This window comes from Mauremys mutica, chromosome 3, assembly GCF_020497125.1.
Source record: "Mauremys mutica isolate MM-2020 ecotype Southern chromosome 3, ASM2049712v1, whole genome shotgun sequence".
Lineage (NCBI taxonomy): Eukaryota > Metazoa > Chordata > Testudines > Geoemydidae > Mauremys > Mauremys mutica.
This window is the reverse complement of record NC_059074.1, coordinates 29,894,208-29,904,379: the sequence shown is the minus strand read 5'-3', so window position 1 is coordinate 29,904,379 and position 10,172 is coordinate 29,894,208. Positions and strand designations below refer to the sequence as shown.

General features: G+C 40.5%; 1 long non-coding RNA gene across 1 annotated transcript; it reads left to right on the top strand.

Moving 5' to 3' along the window:
* Window positions 1-1,129: 1,129 nt before the first annotated feature.
* Window positions 1,130-7,331, top strand: LOC123365944. Its single transcript, XR_006577845.1, has 3 exons — window positions 1,130-1,370; window positions 3,299-3,348; window positions 6,294-7,331. It is a non-coding gene; the product is annotated as an uncharacterized LOC123365944 (long non-coding RNA).
* Window positions 7,332-10,172: the final 2,841 nt, after the last annotated feature.

Here is a 10,172-nt window from a genome sequence, read left to right as displayed (position 1 = left end):
ATCCTTTACAACAGTACTAGCAACTAGCCAGTTATTCTTTTGATCCAAACTTGTGTTGTAAATAACCCTGCAGCAACTTCAAAACATTCTGTCTGTATTTCTTCCACATACTTGCTAAGCAGTTTTTTCTTTTTATATATACCATTTGCAACTTGCTGTATTGATTCCACAAAGCCTGCACATATCCCTAAAAGAAAATAGACACTTTGTTTTTAATTGTATGGACCTGCTCCTACAGCCTTATGCTAGCATAATTCTATTTAAATCAATGGAAGTTTTGCCTAGGAAAGAACTACAGAATCAGGCCTATAGATGCACTGAACTGTTTCATTGCATTGACAGAGTCACATATCATTAGGGTCCCAAGTTAGAAAGAAAACATTTAGTCTGAAGTTATTTTCAACTAAGTTTTAGGGAGGAACATTGACCTGGACTCTGTTATTGCCTCTGCAGTGACTTTCTGTATGAGTTTGGACAAGTCATGTAGGCCCAGATCCACAAAGCTATTTACTTCCTAACTTCCATTGATTGTCATGGAAGCTAACAGCCTAAATACTTTTGTGGTTCTGGGTCTTACTCTCTATGTGCCTCAGTTGTTCCACCTCAGAAATAGAGATAATGACACCAATTTTGGTAAAGTACTTTGTGAGTGATGGATGTAAAGTACCATGTAAGTGTTAATAGGAGCAATGGTGCTTCAAACAGCAGACACGTAAATACAGACCTGTTGTCAGAAGTGCAATTAAGTGTACCATTCCTTTCCCCTGGCTGAGTAACTAGATAACTAGCAAATATGGTGCATCAAATATGTAAAGCTGCATTTTACCTTTCGATCCAAATATGGAAAATGCCAGATGTCAGTTTCTTGAAATAATATGCCTTTAGAGAGGACAGCCCACTGCACATTAAAGCAGCACTTTTTCCTCCCAGCTGTTTTCCTTTTCTTCTTTCATGCTCTAGTGACATTGAGTTACTACATGGTCCACTGAAACCTGCTGGAATTGACTACTGTGGCTGTTAAACCTGCTCCCATTGAAGTCCAGATAGTTTTGCCAATAACTTGAATCTTCAGGGTGTCAGGAGTGTCCAACTACCTCATAAACCGTGGGCATTGTGATGGAAGCACAATACCAGCAAGGATTAGTATTTCAGTGCTCACTTATGAGGATGTTCACTTCCTCAGGTATCAACGAAAGTGAAAACTTGGGAAAAACACAATAGTTGCTAAAATGGTTTATCAGCTGGAAGGAAAACAAACCCTACAGCAATCAAATTCAAAACATCCACCTCTTTTAGTCTCTTCAAGACTTAAAGGCTGGCTATGAGAGGCAAATGTTTGGAAAGGTGCCAGTAAGAGGATGAACAAAGAGGTAAGTGAAGATGAACAAGAGGTAAGTGAGCAATGGGAAACAATTCAGGGAAGAGGTAAACTTCTCACTGTAATGAGGGCTCTGTAGCGAGATGGAGGGGCCTCCCACTGAGACAGTAGGGGAGGAACCACTCACTGAGCCCAGGTAGGCGGGGCTAGGGCATGTCCGCCCCTCCCACCAGAAGTTAGGAGGCAGGATAGCTCCATTGGGCTACAGTTGCCCAAGGAGACAGATGCCTTCTGCCCACTCCTGAGCCTGGAGACTGAAGGGAAGTCTGGCCAAGCTAAGGATTGGCCAGAGCTGTGGGAACCACCAGCTGACCAAGACACTGAGTAGTTGCTAGGACCGTTGCTGGCTACCTATCCTGGGGAAACCGAGGACACACATGGATCAGGTACATCCTGAGGGGAGAGAAGGAAGTGGCCCAGGGACAGCTGACTCAATACAGTTTGGCTGTATTGCTGCCTGAAATGCAATCAGTGGGTTGTGGCTGGATTCCCCACTGACCCAGTAGCAGAACACTCTGCTACTATTAGCCCTCCCTGGGCAGGGACCTGGTTGTTGGGTGGGCCTGGGTCCTCCTACTACTCCACCCCTGGAGTGGCAACCTCCCCACTGGAGGCCTATGTTAGCCTACCATCCTCCAGAGGTAGGACACTAGACTCTTCACTGCTCTTCCCTTCCTGAGGGGCTGAGCTTCCTAGACTGTTTATTGCTCTGCTCTGCCCTGCCCCGCCCCAGGGCTGGTGCCCTAAATCTTTGCTCCTCTGCCATGCCTGAAGGCTGAGCTCTTAGACTACTTGGCCCTGCCTGGAGCTGGAATACACAGACAGCCTACCTAGCCTGAAAGACAGAGCCCCTTAAGACCGTGAGTCTGCTCAGCCCCACCACCAGGGCCCTGGATCCTCATGCCAGACTTTGGTAATTCCCTGACTGTGGACAACGCCCACTGATGTAGCGAGGTGGAGTGGCCTCCCACTGAGTCAGAGGGGGAAAAAAAACACTGTTAAACCACTACAGGCTCTTAAGGGAAATCATCCTGTGTTTTCAAAGCTAGAGCTTCATAAATCTGCAATAGTTTCTAACATGCTGTCTTGTTTTCATCTGATATTCTGTTTCTGTAATAAAAATATAGATTTTGGACATCATCTGCTTCCCTTGATTAAAATTTACCAATACTGCATTGCATCACCCAACCCTAATTTTGGCTTTTATAATTGTACCCTGAATTACTATTTCTTTAGTTCCCAATTCAGCAAAGCACTAAATCATGTGTTTAAAGTTATACACACACTTACGGACCTGGCTGGCTGAATCCAGGCCTTTATAAGGAGAAATACTAGACAAGTGGGGGAGGGGGGCGGATGGCTCTTTCAGTAAATTAGTATAGGATATAGATAGAGAGATCTCCTACCTCTAGTTTCTTTCAAGTCCAGCCCAGTTTGGTCATGAGGAAAGGGCAGTTATTTCCATCTGATGGCTGTTTGAAAATGTTTGTGAAATGAACGGATGATCTAAATCTAGACCCCATTGGAAAAATGTCCACATAGTAAAAATCCCAACTGCAAGTAGCACCTTTGTTGGAAATCTCAGCAGAAAGGCTGCAAATCCACTGATTGGGGATGGAAACTGAATCGCCCTCAGATTGTTTCAAATAGGCAAAGTTGAGGCACATGAATGAAGCCGCTCAGGGAAGCTACTACACTATTGACAGTGATGTGTAGCTAAAACAACAGCAGACTTCACTTGGCAATGCTGTTAGCATGGCATCGCTCAGGAATACTAGATTCAGCGGGAGAGAAAAGGAAATATAAGGATGATCTTACAGCACTACTTAAATCTTGATTTTTTCCATAACATTTAGAGCTTTAAACAAAAAATGACCCAGCTGAGACTCTGCTTTTCTTTGTATTTCCTTTTCTCTCCAGGTGAAATCAATGGGGCTATGCTGATTTACAGCAGCTGAGGATCTAGCCCAGTGAGTATAAGACAAATGGCTTTAGAAATCAGTTCAGCCTTTGGCAGCAATAGTAAATACTATTTCATGCTAGTTATATATACCTCACACACTTAGCTCTAACTTACTGTAAATAGAATGAAGAGTGCCTTGTTGCTGAATAATTTATTGCACATTAAATATGGCCCAAGGCAATAGAGGTTTCAGGTTTCACAAACGCCATATATATTTTCTGCTGTTGTAATTACATAAAGGAAATACTGACTGTCTGAATTATGAAATATAGATGATTTGCTCAGTAACAGTTCAAAGAGATAATGTGTGTGAGGGTAGTGTGCCTTTGCGGGGGATTTCAAATACTGTTCCCACTTTTCTATCTTATGTCATTCACAAGCTCCATTAAAAATATCTCTCATTGTATGAGCAAAGTTAGAGAATAGCAGGAGACCTGTGAGTCTTTTTTTTCCTTGTGTGCTATAGTCAGATGAAGAAGTGTGATGTCTTTTGGTCTGACAGTGAGGCATCCTTGGATTCTCTCATTGGGTTGTGTAGCTCAGACTATTTATCCTCATTTCCCCTTTTCAGTCACATTTTTTATTCGTCCAACTTTGATTTTGTTTCCAGTTTCTCTTTATCTCCCCTCTTTGTGTTTAATAAGATATAACATTTTCACTTATACAGCACCTTTCATACAGAGAACTCAGAGAACATCATATCCAGGAATTAAGCAAGGAATATGTGTGGATGATTTCACCTAACATTGAGAAACAGCCATCTCCAAAACAGAACACAGAAGCTATTTTAAAGGTTCTCAGGACACATTCCACAATAATTTAGAAGAGGAAGTAAAGAATACTCTGACACTGCAGAGAGAATTGGGGCAGGATTTGTCCCATAGACTTCCATGAGAACTGAGGACACTGAAGAAGACTAGGCCCAACGGTATAGACATGTTTTAATAACAATAATACCCAGCTCTGACATAAGGCTTTTAATTCAGAGATTAATGAGCAGGGCCGGCGCTTCCATTAGGCGACCTAGGCGGTTGCCTAGGGTGCCAGGATTCGGGGGGCGGCATTTTGTGCGCTCCCCACGGGGTACACAGGAGCTTCCGGTTCCACTGCTGTCACGCCGCCGAAGAAGGACCTTCTGCTGACGTGCCGCGGGAAACAGCGGCAGGCAATTGAGCAGCTCAATGACTTCCGCTGTCACCTGCGGCATTTCGGCGGAGGGTCCTTCTTCGGCGGCGCGATGGGAGCGGAACCGGAAGCTCCCACGCGCCCCGTGGGGAGCGCACAAAATGCTGCCTCCCCCAATTCTGCCTAGGGCGCCAGAAACCCTGGCGCCGCTTCTGTTAATGAGAAGAATTTTATCTCCATTTTACAGATGGAGAAATTAAATATAAACAGATGAAGTGACTTACTCAAGATCACCCAGAAGGCCAATATGGTAGAAACAGGAATAGAACACAGGACCACTGATTCCAGTGCCTTATAATGGATCCACACTGCCGCTGAGAGGGAAATGTGAGGGACCTGATCCTGCTCCCCTTCTCTAGAATGGTGCAGAATCAGGCCTGAAGTTTAAAAGCAGGATACTATAGCTGGAACAGGGGTAATTTTTAAAATTAACAATACACAATTGAAAACATAAACATCTTTTACGATTACTATTATTTATTATTTGAATTATAATAGCACCTAGGAGCCCAAACTGAGACATACATTTTTTTTTTATAGAAGACATTCATCTAAACTTAACATGGTTATCCCAAAACATCAACCACTTTCCTCTATTTTGGTGGGAAGTTTGCTAACTTTTCTAGGCCCCTTCAAAAGCCTTCTAGAAAAAATCCTGGATTAATTATATCATACAACTTTTCTGTGACATTTTTGAGCGACATACCGTGATATCTGGAGAGACTAATCATGACAGGATATCAAACAGGATTTCTGTATATTAGAGGGGTAGAAAGAGAAATGGTTTGACAATCAATGACAGGCCAGTGTTTTAACACAAAAACTACTTGTGCTGAGTTACACTCAATAATTGTCTGCCAGATCAGATGCACTTTGTTCTACTGATGGTATATTAGCTACAATGCACTTAGTCACACTATCCTAGATGCACTTCATCCTCACTATAACACTGTATGAGAGAAAGACACGCATCAAGAGTGTTTCTAGCAGACAGTTATAATGAGAATAATTTTAATTAAAATTAAATAGGTGCTCACTTCAGTTGTTGGAGGGGAATAGGTAGGGATGGTGAAACAATCATGAAGTTCAGACTACACGCAACACTTTGGGGTTTAGTTTGACCATGCAACCTCTGTCTGACCCCTTCATGCATAAGCAGTAGGATAGTCTTTAATTACATTGTGCACATACCATTTTTATCCTGTAGGATCCCTGCCTGATTCAGTCAAGGGTGCTTAGTAAATGAGGCAACTGTTCTATATTTCTTTTTATTCTCCTTATTCAGTGTGTGTGGTCCCAGGCTTTATTTGCTGTACGCAGTCCAAATCCTGCCCTGAATATGGAATTATTCACCAAGGACTATATGATCACGCAATCAAAGACTGTATCATAATGCACAAAGAAGTAGAATAAGGTTGCAACCTTACTTCTGGCATTTCCTATCTTTGGAGTGCTTGACTTTGCAGCCATAATAACCTTCTTTCAACAGATTTTTTTTTAGTGCAATAGAATAAGGACAAATTATATGTAAAAATATGTAGAAATGTTGCATGCCTAATGTATGGATGTCCTGAGGTCTAGAGAGAAACTGCACACTTCTCAGAGCACCCACAGAAGCCTTGTGCCTTTACAGTAATTATAGGGGCTCCTGTCTGCTGTACTGCTATTGATTCCTTGAAAGAACCTGCACCAACCTTCACATTTTGGTGGAAGGGTGGAAAGAGCTTATTATAGATTCTGCATAATACTGCTATTATCTTATTCAAGGAAATCCACATGGTTTTGGAGGGAGTGATGCAGGAAATGGATACTCCTCTTTGGATTTCAATCTGTCAAGTAAAACCGCCACCCCAAATCTTTGATTACACAGAAGGACTTCTGCAGGTTTGAAGGGAGTGTCAATGATGGCTCTAATTCTACCTCATGATGAATTCTGGACAATTTTTATGGATTTACCATGATATCCCTGCCCTCTATGAGTAAGACACAAGGATTTAATCTGACCCATGGAATTAGAGATAAAAGGCCTATTGTATCATCTACTTCATCCCCCAGTGCTTTCCATCATTTCTCCTTGAGCAACTATTTTGCAGTATAATAGATGTTGCTGTTAAGAAGATTTTTTTTTTCATGCTGTCTTATTTTTCCTTAATTTCATCCAAGTATGCCTAATTATACCTCCCATTACCAGGCTAAATAATTTCCAACCCTATTTGGCATTTACCCCATTCAAATATTTAAAAACAGGGCTGATTCTCTTCTCATTTATACACATGTAAATCATGAATAACTTCACTGAAATCAATGGAGTTGCAGATTTACAATGGTGTAAATAGTGTCAAGAGCGAATCGACCCTATATTCTGGGCAGATTTAAAAAGTAACCATTCAGAACTGAATCTATGAAACATGGCAGTCTGCCATGAGAAAAAATTCCTACACCTTGTGGGGGGGCAGGATCAGTTCATCAAAGGGCAAACTGAGCACCTTGAATTTTAAGTACAGAGGGATAGGTAAATTAATGCACAAAGGGCTCCAAACAAATACTTGAAACTGTGTGGCTGAAAGCACTATAGAAGAGTTAAGTGTTAATTATTGTCACATATGTTGCGTGGATTATTATACTACATTTACGTCCCACTAGCATACAGCTGGAAATGTCACCCTTGTTCCTGTTATACATGACCCATGCAGGACACAGTTGAACATTCATCCAACTTGTGTAAAGTACTCTGTGTGCAGGCTGCTGCTTGCATTTTTTCCCCTCTTTATGTTGGCATTATTCCTACATGTATTGCACAATCTAATGTCCTCCACTTACCACCTCCTCCTCTTCCTCCTACTCCACCTCAAGCTATGAATAAAGAAAGGCAGCTGGTGTTTCAGTGTCACGTTACTAATTCAACAACTGCATACCTTTCCTCTGAATCCATCCACCAGAGACCCCTCTTCACTAAAAGCCTGCTGCTGTTCCCCCTAAAGTAAATGTAAACAATCCCATTGATTGCAATGGGAGCACCCTAATATAGGAACGTCTATAGAATTTGAAAGGAAATTAACAATGTGTAGTGACAGTTAAGGTTGCAGCAGGACATATGCTTTCCCAAAAAACCTTTAAAAAATTAAAATTCCACTCAAAGTTTACATTCTATGTTTTGGTTTTTGTCATTTCATTTAGATTTGTATTAAATAAAGTTTCAAAGATCCTGTTAAAAATTGAAATCTGTAATGCAACCTTAACTACAAAGCTATGCTGTACCATAGCTTTTTCTATAGTTGTTTTTTTATTGTTGATTTTTTTTTCCCGACTATCCTATAGATCTTAATAGGAAACTATATTCCTCAAATAGGATGGCTAGGAAAACAATATTAAAATATTTGTATTTTTGATTAATTTATATAAATGCCAGCATAATTAAGAAAGCTCCAGTTAGAGGTCTATAGTAAAGGTTGAGTTAATTTTTCGATTTATATCAGGGATGTAACCACTTTGTTGCATACGAAGAATTACAGCACTTACTCTTTTCTGAGAATTTACAAGTATGTTAATTCATTCCTTTATGAGCTAACATTAATGTTAGGGCCTGTCCATATGAGTACTTACTGGGTGGCAAGCTAGGGTGTAATTTTCCAGTATACCACACACTGTGTGCGTGGACCCTACTGCTGTGCAATAAGCTTCCCAAGTGTGCTTTGACATGCTGCTGTTTCAAATCACCTCCTCCATTGGATTTTGAATGGAACTCGATCTGGTAGACAGCCACTGAGCACGCCTACCGGATTGGGCCCCACATGCAATTTAGGCATCTGAAAGCCCATCTTCCCCCAGTTCGTGAGTCACTCTGTGGTTTAAGTGAGAGATAGGGGTCCAGACACCTAGAGGGAGGCAGCAGTGCGCATGCTCACAGGCAGAAATATAGACCCCCTAGAGACATTTTACACTGAAAATTCAGGAGCTGAGTGAGTTCAGGTGCCTACTGGGTTTGACAAGAGTATTATAAATTGCAGTGGAGCCAAAACTGAGATTTAGACACTTAAACTCGAGATTTAGGTGCCTAAATCTCAGGTTTAAGTGCCTAAGTACTTTGTGGATCTGGGCTTAATCTCTGTTGAATTATATAGACTACACCATGGGTTTGGGCCCTGGAAGGTCAACATCAAAACAAATCCACTTCTTCCTATTACAGCTGCACTGAAGAGGGATATTGTAATAATTATTTAAATCCCCTGAAAGTAGCACTACCCACATCCAATCTTACTTGTAGATTCTAAGTTCTAAAATGATTTGGAACAGAGTACAGAAAGCAAAGTATAGAAATAGGGCAACAGCTATCAAGAGTGGCAATTTTGTAGTATTTTTTGGCATGGGGGTGCTTAAACAGAGGGAGGGAAGCAATAACCTCTATTGTGAATACTTCATTAACAAAGGCAGTCAACTATATTAATAAAACTTAACTCTTATATAGTACCTCTCACTTCAGATCTCAAGACATCTCATGTTAAGTATATTTACCTTCATTCTATGCACTGAAAAAATGAAAGGTGCAGTGACTTGCCCACCGTCAAACTGTAGATTGCTAGCAGAACCAGGAATGGACCCCAAATCTCTAAATATTAAAGATAGCAGTAAAGGACTTGTGTGTGTGTGTGTGTGTATATATATATATATATATATATACACAAACTCACACACAAACAAAGCAACACATCAGAGCCCCCAATTCATCATGAGCCACCATAAAGTACCAATGACATGAAAGCAGACAGTCTGACAGAAGTTAAGTAACTTTCCCAATTGTTTTGTTTTAACTTCCAACTATTTTCTGTAAAACTTTGTTACTTATTTTTCACGTCATTTTTTGAGTTGGCATAGTAACTGCCTAAAAATGTGCTACAGACAGTTAAGCTCTGAGCTCTTCTTATAGTCTGTGTTGCTTAATCAAAAAGTTTGTAATACACCCCGCTGCTGTAAATACTGAAGCTAAAAATATTGCTCTCTTTTAGAGTATAAACTGTAGCATGCTTTCAAGCTGAGTCTGTGCTTACGATATAACAGAAAAACCTACATTTATCCCTGCACACCAATCTATTTCTGCATTTTAGCAGCAGGCAGCAATCCTCATGCTCTTGAATGTTTTGCATTGAGAAACTTTTTTCTTTACCGTAGCATATACTCTTAAGGCTGAGATAAGTATATAGGTTGAATGTGTTTGTTCTCTTTAATTTCTGACAAAGATGCTCTTTAAGATCATGATTCTGCAAATACTTAGCACACAGTAATTTTACATGAGTGACTAGTACTTTGGAGCTCATGAGGGTAATTTACAGTAGTAGCTACTCATATGCGTATGTGTTTGAAGAACTGGGCTTTCACCCTCATTATTAACTACATGGCAAAAAGTTTTCTTAATACATTATTATTGTAAAGATTTTATAGATCTTTTGAGAGATAGTATTGAAACTAGAATATTCAATTATAGCTATAAATTGTACTAATATGGAACATAATCCTACAACCTTTACTCGCTTCAGTAAGATTAGTTACATGAGATAGGATTGCAGCCTCAAAAACTTTGTTTGGTCACTTAGAGCACTTCCACTGAATTCAATGGGTTTTGGATCAGGTTTGTAAAGTGATAATCCTGCC